A 16,329-nucleotide genomic window follows, 5' to 3' on the forward strand; every position below is an offset into this window, starting at 1 on the left:
ACGGCGTAGGGGTCTGAACTAGCAGCCATCGGAACTAATTTTTTGTGCCGCCGCGAGTTCGGATCCCGCTTATCCAGCTTTAAAATTTGGATTTCTTTAGTGTCTTCCCCCGGTGCGGTGCCGCCCTTACGCAGCGGTGAGGCTCTTATGCGGTCGCTTAAAATGAAACATTATTGAGGCCACTTGAAAATCAAACGGCTCGCTAAATTGCAGCATTTGGGCTGAATAATTCCCGTGGTTGCCATTTTAGTGCTCTAGCGTTTTCAGTGCGCTGAAAAGTGGTTGTCTGTCTTTACGAAGCTAGCTTTAACATCTGGGCCACATTTGTCACGCGATGTTGTGACGTCATAACAAGCTGCCCATCGGATTGTGAGCCCACCGTGGCCTTAAAATTTAATGATTAGTCGTGAGAGATTCCTCAGGAACAACATAGGTCTCATTCATAGGTATACCCCTAGACTTCATACGTTCGTACCTGGAGCATTGCAAACAAAAAAGTTGTAGTAGGGGAAAATCTTTCTTCTTTTAAGCGGGTTACTACAGTCGTGCTTCAAAGAAGCATCCCAAGGCCCCTATTGTTTAATTTTTATGTCAATGACATAATAAACATTAGTACAAAGCCAGAATATATAATAAGCGCTGAAGACACAACACTTTTATTTTGAAACAATGAGCACTGCCAGCTTTTAAATAACATAAATCAATCACTGGAAAGACTAAGCGCTTGGAGGAAACTCACTTCACTGCCGATAAATGTAACCAAACCAAAAGCCGTGCGTTTCTCCACAAGGCAGTCTCCGATGCCTATCATGCCCTCAAATAATAACCTAATTTTTGACCATGCTCCTATTGAAGTTGTTGATGAAATGAAAACACTTGGCGTTTATTTCAACAAAAATATCTCCAGGGATAGGCACAGATATTAAATAATTTCCCGCCAGTCAAAAACAGTAGCTATTTTAGCAAAACCCTATTTCTTCCTACAGCCGAAAATTAACCTACATATCTATAGCTCGTTATTCTTGTCTCATCTAAACTACTGTTTCCTTGTATAAGGCACCACTACAAAAACAAATTTAAGTCGAATATATGCACTACAAAAAACGCTATTCCCCATATAACTGAAAGAGACTACTACAGTCATACTGCGCCGTTTTTTAAGAATTTTAAAGTAATCTCAGTACACTATCTCTGTTCGTATAACTTATCAGTTCGCTACAAACAGCACATAACTGCCTCTGAGAGTATAATATTTTCGATTACCGAACATATCCTTCGCGTTCTGCTCATAACTGGTCAGATCCCGGGTTCGAAACCGACCGCGGCAGCTGCGTTTTTATGGAGGAAAAACGCCAAGGCGCCCGTGTGCTGTGCGATGTCAGTGCACGTTAAAGATCCCCAGGTGGTCGAAATTATTCCGGAGCCCTCCACTACGGCACCTCTTCTTCCTTTCTTCTTTCACTCCCTCCTTTATTCCTTCCCTTACGGCGCGGTTCAGGTGTCCAACGATATATGAGACAGATACTGCGCCATTTCCTTTCCCCAAAAACCAATTATTATTATTATTATTATTATTACCTTTCGTACGAACGACGTTTGGCCAGCAAATGCTTGGACATACTCTGCCCACTCTGTTTAACTATTTTCGCCGAAGTAAAGTTAATAGTGAAAATGTAAGTAAGAAAACAATAAATTCATTTTTTCATCGGAAATGTAATCTTTCCAGGTTTTTCTGCAGTGTGTTTCTCCTGTGTCTTCTGGATTTTTTCTGGTTTTTTGCTATGTACAATTGCTGTTATTAGCTGACCGTGTTTATCATTCATATTGCGCCTTTACCTTTAACAACAGAAAGACTGAACTATGCGTAGCAGGAGTTACAAAGTCTGTAAATGTACTGGCATGTACTGCCTAAATTGTAAGTGCACAAATGTTATCACTGATTCCTCGCTGTTTTGCCATATAATGGAGCCCGAGCGCCGTCAAGTGAATTAACGTACACTTATTGTTTCGGATCCCTCATTTTTCACTGAAATGGAAATAAACTTCGAACATGAAACAAGGCCCACCGATGGCAGCACCTGCCATCGCAGGGCAGCGGCGCGTAGCTTAACCGCTGCACTTCTGCGCCTGGAGCAGAATCAGTACTCCCAGGTATCTGCGAATGTAGCGAATGACCAATTCTACTACAGTACATGTCTAAAATGATGCAATAACACTCAAACATACATAATCTGACATATCAACCTAAGGAAGCATGATCAGGCCAAGCAACAGCATATAAAGTCAAGGTAAACCATGGCAAACAGGACTAACGGTGCTAGCGCACGATAATTCATGCTTAAGCCCAAGCGAAACCGCCCGTGATTTTTTTTTGCTTCCACGTCTGCGCCTTTCTCAAACACTGAGTGTCAATTCCCAGCGCTATGCCTGCTAGAAATTTGGTTCATAAAATCAGGCGCGCGATTACGCGGTCACAGGACTTACCAGCGACAGAAATAAACCAAGATATATTGATGTTATTTGGAGAGCAGTGCAATTTTTATTTTTAGCAGATCGTACATTGCAAGGCGTATCGAGCGATGATTCAGGCCTAGATGCTTAAGGTTCTGCTTTATTTTCATGGTAAGACTAGAGTGGTCGCCTATGCTCTCCACACTGTCGCACCGCATTCCTATACCGCAGTGTCAGAGAAAATAGAATATAGACAGAAGATATGACTGTAATAAACTACTCACAGCGTGAATAAAAAAATTCCTCAGCAACGCCGCCAACAGGCTTTGATTTTACAGTGGAATTTTGCAAAAGCATTGTTTGCAAAACGGGAATTCATAAAGGGCGGCACAGACAAAAGCGTTTGCCGAGGCACGGTTCGGGCCACCACCCTCGCACTCAAACAGTGAATCCTTCCCTCCCTCATCCTCAGCTCATCTTGTCTGTCCTTCCTCGCCCTCACCTCATCATGTATCCCTCCCTCACCCTCACCTCATCATGTCTTTCCTCCCTCACCCTCGTCCTAACGAATTTTCATGCGCCCAACCTCCCTCACCCTCAGCTCACCGAGTGAAATCCTAACGTGGTGAGGGTGAGGACGCCCTCCTGACGGTTCGCCCTTGTGAGGATGCCCATCTCTGGAGCTGATACTTGATATCGGCACATGGTGCCTATCGTGGGCAGTAATAATGGCCGGCCAACTGCTAGGTTTTCAGAATAAAGATTGAATTATCGAATAATAATGGGTATACCTACACGTTTCGCATCCACCTAGCCAGTTTCTTATGTAGTGAAATATTTTTTAAACAAATCTTTCATGACTCCCCATTACCTGGCTTGATTCTCTACCCTTACGGTGTTTTTGATTGAAAACTGTGGTATCATTTTTTGTCTGGCGACTTCAGAAATAAATAAATTTAAGTTGCAATATTCACTTGGACCGCACATAAGGGCTTCCTCGCAAACTACAGCGGAAATCACAGCCACGTAAGGCAAAGCGAAACGACCCACTTTATTCCCGCTAGAGCCTGTTAAGTAAAAAGCATAAACAGCATATCAGCTTACTGTTGTGAACCCTAACTAAAGGCTTCGTGTTTGGTTTTGAGGTCCAGAAGTGTGATGTTTTTGATGCGTTGAAGAAGCAAAAACAATGAGGCGTCACAACCGTTACCGGCTACGTAATTCAATGCACATCTAAAAATTCGGTGCAGTCTAGGCGGCAATAGTATTAAGTAAATTAAGAAAAAAATAAGCTCACATTCCGTCCAGTTCTGTTCAGTTTATTGCCTTAAAAGTTCCTCCATACGGGGGCGTTATATAAAAGTTTGGTTTTTATTCAATGGTCAAAACATATTGTGATAAGCAATCATTGAACAAAATTCATAACTGAAAGCTGCAAAAAATTGACAGGATGGTTACCACTATGTAAAGCGAGATTCAGTCAAGCTGTGAAGGTATTTAAGTTAAGATATGTTGAGGTACAATCTGAGAGCGACTTCTTATCTTTATAGTTCTAGTCAGCTCTTTTCAGCTTTCTCCACATACTCTCTTTTCGACTAGCTATCCTCTCCTGTCCACCGCTCGAGGTGCGCGGTGCCGCCGTTGCCGCTGTTTTCCGGAACGTGTTTCGCAGCAGCTGCCGCAGAGAGATCATGCTATACACGTTCCTCCGCTCTCGCCATTCTCTATCATTGCAACCACCATCCGGTTACACACTGCGATATAGCCATACTCCTCCTTCTAGGGTAATTATCTTCATCCTTCCACAGTAATTACCTCCACGGTGGTTCCGGTGGGAACCACCGTCCGCTCGACGCTTACACTCTCGCCCTAGCTTCCTTCGTATACGAGAATCTCCCTCTGGTTCAAGTTTCCTATGCTCTAGCCATAGCCCCTCCTTCCATAGTAACCATCTTTCGGCCAGTTTTGTAGTAAATCACTCTCCATTTACGCCTTCCTGCACTCTCACCATACCCTCTTCCTTCGACGGCAGCCATACTCCTCTCTCCTGAATAACTGTCCACCAGGCGGTTACCTTGGCAGCCATATCCTGGTCGCGCCTTCTTACGCTCTTGCTATATACTCTTCGCGTTTTTCCTAAAGGCGGGCAGGTGGTTTCCACGACAGCCACCCACTGGTTGCCATTTCTTACGATCTCGCCGAACTCTCCTCCTGCTACGGTAACCATCCTCAAGGTGGAGATCCTTCGCTCTCGCCACATCCCCCTGCATCCAAGATAACCACCTTTCGTACGGTTTTCCTAGTAACCATCCTCGCGTTGGGGATTCCTAAACTCTCGATACCCTCCTCTTTCCAAAGTGACCGCCCTCCGGCTGGTACCGGTGGTAATCTTCCATGGGTTACGCATTCCTTCACTGTCGTCATAACCGCCTCCTTCCACTGTAACCACTCTCTGAGTGGTTCGTATGGTATCACACCTACCAGTCACGTCGACAACTACTACATATCATCAGCACCCCTACCACTAATACTACTGCTGCTACTACCACCACTACTACCACGACTACCACGTCCACCTCAACTACCACTACGGAAACGACGTCGCGAAATCCAGGAAGGGGCACTGAGCAGCTCTCACTGCAAAACGAAAATGGGCGCGAAGTAGCAGCCATGCCACCGAAAAGGTAGCCCCAGTGTGTGGCGGTCCAGAAAATAAAAGGCAGTGAAGTTAGTGGATGTAGAAGCTTGGGCGAGTTGATGGCAGATCATTATTAAAACAGAGCGAAAATTTTACGGTGCTTTAAGAACGATCTGCCACACACTCGCCCAAGCTTCTACATTGGCTAACTTCATTTTTTCTTCAAGGGGCCTTCTTCCATGTTCTTACTTATGGCCGTATACTCTTATTCTTCTGATCGCCTTGGCCACCTGCATGTCGAGGGCGCTCGGATCCTACATCCGCCACAAGATTTTACCCCTCGAACGCCGTTGGTCCTTTAGGGGCTACCTACCATCACAAGGGCACGGCCTCATGGTGTGCAAAGCCATGAGGTCTGAATGACCGGAGCTCACCCATCTTCATCAAGACGCCTTGTTCCTTCAACTACAAGCAAGTTTCGGCCTTACAAGAAACAAGCAGGTCTACCGACAACACCTTACCATCGCTGACAGATGCACCGACTTCATCTGAACACAAGCCTCGCCTGACATGCGGTCTCTCTGCTTCCAAAAAAGACAAGCTCGTGCGCTGTCCACTGCACGGGTGGGTTTTCCTGTCCGCATGATATGTGCCGTGTGCTAGAACTTTGACCTGAATTCGCTGTTGCGATGAACAACTGGAGGCTCCACTCCAGTTGTAGTCAACATAGTGCTGTTCGCGCGTTTTCATTGCTTCTTCATGAACTAACCACAGGCACAACCTGTGCACATTTTGTTTTTCTATAAATAATTTGTGTATATTAGCCCTCCTATCCTCTCTCTCTGTCCCTCACCTCTTTCATTTCATTTCTCCATCCTGCGGCTATCCTTTACTTCCGCTGCCCCAGCTCAGGTGCTTCAGTGTCGGTGGCACACTCTAAAAAAAGAGGTATAAAAAAGGGGTAAGAAAGGGGTAACTTCGAATTTTACCCCTTCTCAGCAGGCATGGAATAACTTTGCACCCTTTAAATACCTGCTGCGAGACGTTTAGTCTCTTTCGTGAAAGTTACACCTTTTTTATCCCTTTTGGTAAGTGTTGAGAGCTGTGTTCTGTTTTTTATGCCAAATATGGCGGAAAAAAATGCTTCCTGGGATTTCTCCTGGAGGGCACTTTGGGTTTAGTGACTTAAATGTTGGAGGCGAAAGCAATACTGCGGCATTGTTTGCACTTCCGCAGTATCTCCATGCTAACGGGTTCTTTTTACAGAAAAGCGCAGTTTTCTTTTTTCTAAACAAGTATACTTTGAAGCGCGGCAGTTCTAGTTGATCAAAAAGACATCTTTTTCTATGTTGACGTTAGAGCAGGATGTCTTATAAGAAGAAAAAGCTTTGTATAGACGCTTTGCTGTTTTTTTATCCTCCGAGAGTTGCTGATCATAACTTACCACTCTATGTGTAATTTTCCCTTTAGAAAAAAACTGAAAACAATAACAATGACGGATCTTTTTTATGGTGCAATGCTCAAAGAGGCAGCCAGAAGAAATACATGTATGTGAGGTCAGGATTGATTTCCGCAACCTTCGTTTTTTAATTTGCATGGATCAAGGTTTTTGTATTTCTTCATTCCTCAAATACGAGGTAGCACATTGTTTTACTTATAGCCTTAAGATGGTGCCGTGACCAACGTTGTTTGTAAAGCACGTCGGATGAGGGCAATTGCATGAACGCGTCCTTGAAGCAAGTTGTTCTTAAGCGGTGAGCACCCTCAGCGATGTAAAGCTGTACCATCGTGGCAGTACGCGGGACGCGTTTATACTCCGACGTAACGCGCGCGCGCGGCACGGCGACGTCACGTTGGCCACAGCGGGACCCTCTACACTCCAACTGCGCTTGACCGCCGACGCGTTCGGCGGGTTCGTAGCACCTCTACCACACCAGCGGCAACTTGGAGTGTGTTTCGATTTCGCTCCGAGCGCATCAGCCTCCGCCAGCCCGGCAAGACCGGTGCCGCCTCTCGTCGAGGCGGCGATTTCTCGTTTTCCAAAACTGATGGAAACCGTCTGCAGTTCAGGTTTGCACAAATTAAGGTGAGTACCCCTCTCCATTTCTGAAAAGTTACAATGGAGGGCGACTGACTCAGTTCTATTCACACTACCTCGGTTCAGGTTAGAGCAGGAAGTGAAAACGAGTCTGTGAACGAGTGTGTCTGTCGGAAAGCAACTTCTTTTAAGTCAGGTTTTCTGGAATTTTGAATGTTCAAACCGAAAATTCTTTTTCACAATAATACAGCCTTTTAATTTCCAGCTCTGCAGCAGAGGGAATGGGAGTAAATCGCCTTCTGTTTTATTTTTTTTATAAAAGGAGAGAGAGAGTGACGGCCCTTACTCTCAGTGAAACTGATGCCCCACAGGTTACCACCAATTTTCGAGATCGAGTGTAAAGGGTGGTTCACATGCAAGCGATTTGGCGAATAGAGCGAACAGCGGCGCGGCGCTGCGAAGCGTTTCGCGAGCTTTCGGTTCATATTCGTCGCCACTGCGCGTTTCCCACCGCTACAGTGGCTAGAATTCCAGCCACTGCACAACTACAGTGAACTACAAGTTTAACTGTTGTACAACCGCTGCGAAAACCAATGTTGCTGGCAAATGATTTCCGGTTGCAAGCGGTTTTGGTGCCCTGCAAACACAAAAAAGCGTAATATATCAGCGCAATTTTCTCGTTTATTTTCATAGTTTATTTGAATAAATATAAATCTTGCTTTTTAAGAATTCAACACCACTTTATACAATTTCTTTTTTAAACAAAATTTTGTACGTGCGGCGTACAAACACAATCACTGGTCTATGCGCATGCTTTCTTGCACGATGCCTTTAATAGGTCACGTGGCAACGCCGAGCCGTCGTTGGTTGAGATGCGTTGGTTCCGCGTCGCCGCCGCGAAGATTTCCAAGTTGTGCGAACCTCGCCGCTCCAGCCCAGGTGTTGTCCAGCCGCTGGAGCTTCCTTCGCCACTTGAGAGAGGCTGTGTGCGCCGCGGTGGCGGCACTCGTCAGCGGTTCGCTTACATGAGAAAAGGGACGTTGCCGAATGGCACTCTGCTGCACCGTTTTACCTGTTTCGACCTACTCCTCGCGTTCGTAGCCATGCTTCGCACACAAAAGAAGAGAGAGCGAGTATTTATTGTTTATAAGCTTGAGACTAGTGCTGGTACAGGAACGGAACTTGTCGCCCTCTACAATAAGTGGAAATTTTAAAGTCACTGGAACGTTTGGCTACTCAATGTGTCCTTTCCACAACTCACCTCTCATAAAGATAAAAAAGCATCTTCCCTCTTGCTTTATGAACAAGAATGCGGAAATGTGAACAAGGGTTTTCGTTTGAAAAATATGTGCCATATTGCAGAGGGTGCTACTATATATTCTCGAAGTTGTCAACTGACCACTTGCGGCTACCAATAAGTCATCTTTTCTGGAAAGCTTGTTTTCCAACTAAAAGGTCTCGAACCCAAACGACACACTCACAATCTTCTTGAGAAGTAACTCCGGATGGTCGCGCGCTGTCTGCAGCAGTGCCTAGGCAGGGAGAGTAAAATGACTTCGTCGCCGCTCAGTGGTGTGTGGGTTGTTCATTGTTCGGGCTACAGGTGCAGAGGGGTGAATGGAGGAAGTTAAAGCGCCGGAAGTTAAAGCGCAGGCGCGATGAATTTTGGCGCCAGGTAATAAAAGCAGTCCAGCCAGCAATATGGTGATACGTGTAAACGTGTATACCAAGAAGGAAAAGAAAAAGAAGGGCTTTAGGAGGAGGGAAAAATCATGAATGAGAAGTGCACCCTTCCTTGCCTCTGAAAAGCACCGCTCCTATTGCTGACGTGCTGACTTGGAATCCCCTTGGAATGCAGCCCTTTTGAAATGTGCTGCTTTTAAGGAAGCTCCTTTCCCGATCTTTTAACACTGTACTCCTCTCCGAGGTGTAACAGACGAGTTGGTACCTGCTTAGTGGCTTTCTCCTGTGTCTCGCTGCATGTTTCATTAGCTTCCAGTTACTACATCTGTAGTATTCTTCCCAATACAGTTTTCACCAACGTTCTAGCGGCCGCAACCTCTGGGGCTAGCTTACGGCGGTGAAAGGCAATACATTTTCCGTAATCCGCTTATCGCAACCTTTTTCCCCGTACGCAGCCGAAGGTAGCCTGTGCGACAAAAAATGACTCCCGTGACGTCACGGCTTAGAAAAACAAAATGAGGCACTTTTGTCTCGTGTAATTGATTGCTTTCCTTCTTGTTAACGCCTGTAGTCTTGTAACGATTATTTATACTAATATTGAAGCATATTTTCTTGCTTTTCATAATCTCCTCCAAGTTCTCCTTTACAAGAAACTACATCATGAGACATCCCCAACACATTGAGTCGCTGTTCAAGCATATCGAAACGTAGTTCAACAGAGCTGGCCCTCGTTGCAGAAACTGCTTTATTTCCATAAAAGTGGTGAACACGCATTAAAAGTAGATCGACGCGACGCAAGTTTTTTTGTTGCTGTCCATCGCATTTGCGAGATACCTTCAGAGTGATGGATTCGGATAATAGCAGGAGATAGAGTACAATCGTGACATTGAGTAGCCTCCGATTTTCTGTGGACATAACTCAGGGCCTAGGGAAGAATGGGCCATGGTGTAACGAGAATATAAGCACTGAGCACAGAAGGTTCGGAGAAAAACTAGATGAGAATAAAAGTTATTATCAACTGGCCGGGAATCGTAAAATAGTTGCACAGCAGCAGGTCAGGACCACAGGCATGAAATCACTATGTGAATATGAATGAGGGAGCTGGAGAGCACTGACAGGCACTCTAAGGTTATGTCCAGACCTGGAAACAAATCTTGCCACACATCGATCAAAAACTTCAACGTTAACGAAAAGGCTACAAATTAAAATGTGGAAAGCAAAGATGACTATTTAAGTGTTTTAAATAACACGGCAATCTGGACACCTTCACCAGACATACTGTATCCGCTATGCATACTTTCAGGTTTTGCACAATGGCATGCAGCTGGTTAGAACAGCCACGCATTCTTTTAGCACAGCTGCGTCAAACCTTCACTATGAGAACGCTTTGTGGTTCGTCACACGTAATATTGGTTCACTCTTCTGATGCAAGGAAGCCGGAATCGAGACGGGCTCTCTAGGTACCAATATATTACGTTCAAGCACACACGGACCGTTGCCAGTAATGGCAGTGTAATTACGTTCAAGCCCGCAGGTGCGTTAACTGCGTAAAATTTCGGGCTGATGTCTTTGTATTTAAAACAGCGTTTTAAACACCAGTTATCGAATCCCCACATGCATTCTTCCAGCTGAAGCAAATGCCATCAAATAACATGGAATCAATTTTAACGCAGCAGCACCTCTCCCAACTTCGGCACACGCAACCAGCTTCTTGGGGCCCTCTGCAATATGCTGGACGATAACTACTTTCACATTATATAAATCGGAAACCGTTTTTAGCAACGACGAGCCAGACCGTCACGCAGTACTATTTTCAATGATATATTTCAGGGTAGTTAAAAATTATGAGCACTTTTCTGCACGTATTTTTATTACGCAGCTATATAGTATAATGTTCAAAAATGGCAATATTTAGGCCATTTCCTTGACGCTGCTATCTTCATTGGCAGGAGCACTCTGTTAACATCGTAGGTTAATGGTGCAAAGCTGAAGCTGGTAATGGCGCAGATTGTTAGTTTTCTCGTGCTGGAGCGTTAAAAGCCAGTTCTTACCGTGGCTTTGCAGCGCCAGCAAATTCCGGAAGTATACCTTGGACATCGTTTCATCGAATCATATATATATCATAGAATTTGGATATCGAACCGAACTTCATTTACTGAAACGATCGCAACTACACCAAATAAATCTTTTTGCTACTTTTGTCACAAAACACAGAACGGTGGCAGATAGTCTAAAGCTATATTAGATTATTCAAGCTTATGGCAGGCGAATGTGCGAAATAAACTGAAAAACTAACTTAAGTTTGACTCGAGCTAGTAAGAAAGGACTTAGAAGCTAGCTAGCTTGCACGCAGTTTCACTCGCCCACGTGATCAGTGCATATAAGCGTTGCGTTATTTGCTTTCGAACCTCGGGCCCCCTATGGCACTGCAGTTGAACTGCAGTTGTAATTGCGTTTTACCTGTATTTCTCGTTTTCTGGTGCTTTACCTGTATTTCTCGTTTTCTGGTCAATGTTCCTTTTGTGGATGTTCAGTTGGGGACAAAAGTCTGGAGTCCACATGTTGCTCAAATGAAGCGAATAGCTCTGCTATTAGCCGGCGGCTGGAGACCAAACTTGTGGAGGTGATTGTCAAAATTTTTTTCTTTCATCTCCACAAATAAATAAGTGCGGTCTCAAGCCGCTTGCTAATAATAGAACTTTTGGCTTCGTTTCTAGAACATATGGTCTCCAGACTTTTGTCCCCGACTGTATCTTCTGTACATATGTGTTTAGAGGGCGGGGTGGGGGGCGGAAGGGAGTATGCATGTGTTTTTCAATAAGAATAAAATTGGCGCTGAAATTTTCTTTCACTGTAATTCCTCATATGACATCGAACCGGCGCTTTCCTAAAAGTAGTACCGAGCCACCAGTGTCGCTGAACTGTTCAAAAACAACATAAGCAGCGCACCGTTGCACAGAGGCAAAGTTTGAAGCAAAGAAAGGTAGGAGTCGGAGGGAGAGTGATTAATTAATAGAGGAGGTAAGCCCATCGCAGCGGCGAAGCGCTAGAACCGAAATAGTCCGCTTTCAGCACCGAGATGAAGAGAATTATGGAGACTGCGATTTTCAGAAGAAAACGGAAATACAAAATTAGCTCTAGAAGCTCTAGGAACCAGTTATGGGAGCCCTCCTGTTCGTGATTATTTTGTTGTGCTCATTAAAAAAAATCTTTTGGGCTATTTTTGTGATACATGTCATTTTCACGTTTGGAAATATTTTGGCAACTTTTTCTCTCTCTTTGGCGTTTAGTGCTCGGACCCATTTGACAGCTATGCCTGAGGCGCATCCACATGCTTAGCCGCGTGCGCCTCGGGCTGAAATTTCTCTCGGGATTATGCCACCGCTTGTGTCGCAAAACAAACGCGGACTCCCTATTCTTGCCCTGTGGGTGTTGAGTAGCGGAAGTGCAACCTTTTCTTTCGGAGCAACCTTGGTGCCAGTATTTGGGTTAGAAGGGGGCTTGCAAGCAAGTGTTTTTTTTTACTTTTTCAGGCACACACATAGCACACGCACGCTGACCCCTAGCACCCCCCCCTCCACACACACACAAAAAAAGACCGGAGCTGCTTGAGTCTCTTCGAAACACGCAAGCATGGTTTAGCCACCCACGTGGTTTGAGTAAAGCTGCCTTTACCTGAAAAAACAAGTGACTCGTTTATACGACAGCCGTTGATATAATAATAATAATAATAATAATAATAATTGGTTTTTGGTGGAAAGGAAATGGCGCAGTATCTGTCTCATATATCGTTGGACACCTGAACCGCGCCGTAAGTGAAGGGATAAAGGAGGGAGTGAAAGAAGAGAGGAACAAATAGGTCCGTAGTGGAGGGCTCCGGAATAATTTCGACCACCTGGGGATCTTTAACGTGCACTGACATCGCACAGCACACGGGCGCCTTAGCGTTTTTCCCCCATAAAAACGCAGCCGCCGCGGTCGGGTTCGAACCCGGGAACTCCGGATCAGTAGTCGAGCGCCCTAACCACTGAGCCACCGCGGCGGGGCCGTTGATATGGACGAGCGGGCACTGCTAGAAAAAAAAGAAGAAAATAAACATTTTCTTGTCACGTGACCGAAAAAGCTGGATTTTGGCGGCATTGGAAGCCGAAGCCGAAGGCAATCTTTGCCGGCGGCGTAGCCGCGGTACGTTAGGATGTTGGGAGCAATTTTCCTTCATGTAAGGCACCATTCGGCGTTTTCACGGACGTTTGTCTGCTGCCTGTAGCTGCTTCGAGTCCTATCGTGTCCTTTTCCACTGTTCCCCCTGTGGCGAACGTGTTCAGTTCAGGATGCTTGCTACGAAAACGGATTTGGGTTGCAACGACTTGAAGTGTACGACTTCGTGAAGCCACCAGCGAGGGCGGATCGAGCACGCGAGAAGAATGGAGAGTTGCTTCCATCTTGACTTTGCGCCGATACATGTAAGTCTTAAAGCAGTGCATGAACAAGCGTAGAAAGTTGGGCTTGTTGACGTGAGTTCGTCTTCAAAACAGCGCTTAAGATGGACAACACGAGCGCCTCCGTCTTTCTCGTCCTGTTCAGCAAGGCGGAAAATTTGGCGAATTTCTAAGTATTCACCACTTTTTCCTCACAGAGCAACAAGAACTGGACACGAGGCTAAAGACAAACACAAACAAGTGCTGACTATCAACTGTTTTTTTATTGAAAGAAGTGCGTGCAAAGTCGCCGCGGTGGCTGAGTGGTTATGGCGCTCGGCTGCTGGCCCGAAAGACGCGGGTTCAATCCCGGGCGCGGCGGTAGAATTTCGATGGTTGCGAAATTCTAGAGGCCCGTGTACTGTGCGATGTCAGTGCACGTTAAACAACCCCAGGTAGTCGAAATTCCCAGAGGCCTTCACTACGGCGTCTCTCATTGCCTAAGTCGCTTCGGAACGTTAAACCCCCATAAACCAAACCATGAAATGCGCATATATACAGACAATGAAAGACTTATCAAGACAACAAAAGTTATCTGGAAGGCACGTGGGAGGTCAGATAACTCAATTCCCTCTCGGATAATGTGTATATTTTCGCCTGTTGTTCTTCAATAAAAAACCAATGAATAGTCAGCACTTGTTTGAGTTTGTCTTTCGTTTCGTGCCCCGTTCTTGTACGCTGTGAGCAAAAATGATGAATATTTCTCGTCCCGTCTTTCTCCCAGTTATCAAGACAAAGCTGGGTGATTCCACGCAAGATCAAACTGCCTAAATATTTTCTATTTTAAGTTTTCATGATTCAATAGGCCAACAGTGAATTTTGTTTTGTGAAAGTGCTAATATTTCCGAAGAAAAAGTTATAAACGACGTCATTGGCAGAGGCAGCGTTTTCAAGCACAGCTCATTTTCGCAAATTTGTATGACGTAAGAATCTAGATGTGAAAGCCTGGATGGATATATTTCTCGTGCTAAATATACAGGTGAGAAAGAATATGTCAAGCTTATTTCCGCATTTTTGAGTAAGTTTTTTGCTGGAAAAAATTTCGAAAACGAGACTACTTTCAAGAATTTTCTCGGTGCAAATATTAAGCACGTTTCCTTCAAATTTGTACAATAGATATAAATTGAGGAGCTAAATGTGTGTACCAGCTTTCATTGTTATATCATAGGAAAGTGCAAGAAATATTGCCCTAAATTTGGCATTTCTGAACATAGTAGTGTTCTTCAAAATTGTTTTCAACAAAAAAACCGCAGCTCCAATTTTTCTTAAAACTCTGGAAACAAGTCTCGAGAAGGAGATGAAAAAAAATGTACGAAAGAACATGTTGCATTATTTGGTTTCCAACAATGTTATCCTAACTCAAACTTGTACTTTTTTTAGCGTCAGCAGCAGCGCCTAAATAAGGGGACGGAAGCTGCAAACACGCCCTCCGCTGATCTAAATCTCCAGATCCCAACGCTGAGACCTTTTTATTATTAGAGAGCATACCTAATACTTTTTGAGGACAGACACTGATCTGCGATGTAAGGAGGATTCAGTACTGCCCTTATGGCCGGGTGCAGGTCAAAACTTGGAGTGCGGCCCATAGGAATGCATCTAAAGAAAAGTTTTGTATGTAATTCTATTGCTGCACAGTGCACCTATGAAGCTGTGTGTGTCCCCAGGCCCTCGCATTGTCATTTGACGGCAGGCATACTGTCGCTAATTTTCTTTTCTACTTCGCGTTTGATTTAAAAACACATTTTTGTTTCTTTTTTAGCTGCTGTTAATTTATTTGGATTGCTTATGCTGGTATATCCTAGATTGGTGATAGCTATGCTGCAATAGGCATTCGTTCAACTTATGTGCAATTATCTTTAAGCTTTTTCTTATCACAGAGCCTCCAAAATGCCTATAGTAAAAGCTATGGTACAGAATGTGGATTTGTAAAGTACCTCTGGCAAACACGTATTGGGAAGTTTTTAATAAAAAACATTGACTTTGAAATGATGCTGTTAACTTCCACCTACATTTTTACTATGTAGTTGGCTTTTTTAATGAAAGACAACCTTATAGTGGCACTGTAGAGTCAGAAAATTTCTTTGAGATCTTTTGTTTACCTGCACTCAGCAATAGCGGTGCTACTGAATTATGTTTGTTACAGATCGGTGTCAATTCACAAAAAGTATTAGGTATGCTCTCTCTTGATAGAAAAGGTCTGTTTTGGGATATGAGAAAAATTTAGAGCAGCGAAGATCATTTGCGCTTCCACCCCTCATTTAGGCGCTCTGGGTGATGCTCAAAAAACAATTCTGAGCTTCTATAACATTGTTGGAAAGAAAATAATGAAACACGTTCTTTCATACACTTTTTTTCCTTCTTCTAGAGGCTTGTTTCATGAGTTTTAAGAAAAGTTAGAGATTTGGCGTTTTTTCCTTTGATTTCTGGAAAACAGTGCTGTAATCAAGAATGCCAGATTTACGGCAATACTTCTTGCACTTCCCAATTTTATGTAACAATGAAAGCTGGTGCACTACTTTTTTAGCACCTAATGGTTATTAATTGTGCAAATTTGAAATATACGTTATATGTTTGTGGAGAAAAAATTGAAAATAACGTCGTTTCAGACTTGTGTCGTTTTCGAAATTTTTTCCAGCAGGGGACAACTTCCTCAAAGTGGCAGAAATGAGCCCACATATTCCTTTTCACCTGCACAATTAGCACGAATAATATACACGTCATGCTTTCATATCTAGATACTTACGTCATGACAAATTAGCGAAATTGAGCTCTGCGTTAAAATGCTGCCGCTGCCTTGATATCGTTTATAATTTTTCTCTTCGAAAATTAGCATTTTCCAAAACAAAATTCACAGTTGGCCTACTGAATAATGTGCGCATAATAAGTAAAATAATTGAGAGAATAAAAACGAAATATTTAGGCAGTTTGATCTCATGGAATCACCCAGCTGTCAGAAGCGATAAGATATGCGTCTAAAGTTATAAATATATGACCCTTACAGCGCAGTGATTAAGCATCAATCGTACTCGCTGCCATAACCT

This window comes from Amblyomma americanum, chromosome 1 (assembly GCF_052857255.1).
Source record: "Amblyomma americanum isolate KBUSLIRL-KWMA chromosome 1, ASM5285725v1, whole genome shotgun sequence".
In the NCBI taxonomy this organism is placed as follows: Eukaryota; Metazoa; Arthropoda; class Arachnida; order Ixodida; family Ixodidae; genus Amblyomma; species Amblyomma americanum.